The following is a 1,750-nucleotide window of genomic DNA, read 5'->3' on the forward strand; positions in this document are numbered from 1 at the left end:
GCGGCGCGGCGTTCGCCGCCGAGAGGGAGAGAGAGCGTGTCCGAGACCTCTCTCCGCGACGGCGTCGCGTTCCGCTCGCGCTCGACGCGCGAGCCGCGATACGCGCGTTCGTTGCCTTTTGTGAAAAACTTCGAAAAAAATACGTTGCGACTCGGAGCGAGACGCTTCGCGATCACGCTCGTGCCACTCGCAGAGCGTCGATTCGGCGTTGAGCGCGAACCGGTGGTGACCTATGCCCGCGCTGCGCGCGTGTGTCAGCAGCAGCAGCAGCGTTCGTCAACGCGCCCTCCCCCGGTGCCGTTCGCGGCGCCCGGGGCAGCGGTCGGCGTGCGAAACAGCGTTGCGACCGCGCGCGGAGCCGGGCGAGAGGACGGATCTTACGAATCCGTCCGACGGTCTCTTCAAAGAGCTTCCGCCCCGGCTCTTCCACTGTAGGGAGAGACGCTCCGATCGAAGCAACAACCACACTTTTGTGCCGTAGCCTCTCTCCTTAGACGGGAGGCGGCGGTCCGCGCGCGCGCTCGGACGCGCGCGGCCAGGCTGATCGAAGGGCCACGATTTTTATCTCACCCTCTCTCTTCGAGAGGGGAGACCACGATGGTTGAGCGAAAAGCGTTTCTTCGCGAACGCAAAAATTTTGAACGATTACCCTGAACGGTGGATCACTTGGCTCGTGGGTCGATGAAGAACGCAGCTAATTGCGCGTCAACTTGTGAACTGCAGGACACATGAACATCGACATTTCGAACGCACATTGCGGTCCACGGATACAATTCCCGGACCACGCCTGGCTGAGGGTCGTTTTAGTACCCCGAAACTGCTTGCGCTCCCGAAGCGCGCACGGCCACGGCGCGCCCAGACTTGCGCGCGTCGCCTGTGCCCTGTGCGCGCTTACAATGGCGTACGAGCGATCGTTGGACGTTCGCCCGAGGTGCTGTGTGCCGCCGTACGAACGGCCGGCGCACGCCCTGGGCGTCGTTTGAAATGACACCGAGGAGGAAGAGAGAGCGCACAAGCGTGCACAAGGATGATAGCGAGCGCTCGCGCGCGCCCAGAGACTGTCCTCGAAAGAGGAAGTAGGACTGTGCGAGGGGAGAGTTTTTCGTATGTGACGAGAGAGATGTGGAGAAGAAAGGGACGATGACGAGCGCGAAGGAGGAACGACACCCGCCGCCTGCGGCCGGAGCGTCGTTGTCTCCACGATATATTTTAGTAGCGCTGTCTCTCGCCATTTTTTCTTTCTCTCTCTCTTTAATCTCACACACACTGCTCTCGGCACTCTCGCACTCTCCGGTCTCTCGGTGCGCCAGCGCGCGCGCGCGCGTCGTCGTCCGGCGGTACGCGGAGAGAAGAGATTCGGCTCGGAGAGCCGACCGCGTGTCCGAGTCCACGAAGTTCTCCTAGTCCGTCGCGTGTAAACGCGCGAGGCAGGAATGAAAATTGGGACCGGCACGCGTCGTCGTGTACTCGTCGTATTCTCTCCTTACGTTACCCTAACCTAACGCACCACCGAGTGTTGTTGGATTGGCGATTGTGTTTGCCTCTCGCGCCTCACGCGGTATACGCAGCTGCCGCTGCTCTCACGTCGACGTTCTCTCCGTTCTTCGTAACTTGAACTTTCCTCCCCGGAGGAAAGAGAAAGAAGAAGAAGAAGCGCGAGACGAGCGACGCGGAGGAGGCGGCGGCTACCAAACTAAAGCTTTCGACGACCTCAGAGCAGGCGAGAGTATCTGCGTTGATACCACTGCTT

At 60.9% G+C, this 1,750-nt stretch overlaps 1 non-coding gene across 1 annotated transcript; it reads left to right on the forward strand.

Moving 5' to 3' along the window:
• Positions 1-646: 646 nt before the first annotated feature.
• Positions 647-801, forward strand: LOC145948770 (5.8S ribosomal RNA). Its single transcript, XR_014427466.1, has one exon. It is a non-coding gene; the product is annotated as a 5.8S ribosomal RNA (ribosomal RNA).
• Positions 802-1,750: the final 949 nt, after the last annotated feature.

This window comes from Prenolepis imparis, unplaced genomic scaffold (genome assembly GCF_030444845.1).
Source record: "Prenolepis imparis isolate NDT839.2.m4 unplaced genomic scaffold, iyPreImpa1.0 SCAF_673, whole genome shotgun sequence".
In the NCBI taxonomy this organism is placed as follows: Eukaryota; Metazoa; Arthropoda; class Insecta; order Hymenoptera; family Formicidae; genus Prenolepis; species Prenolepis imparis.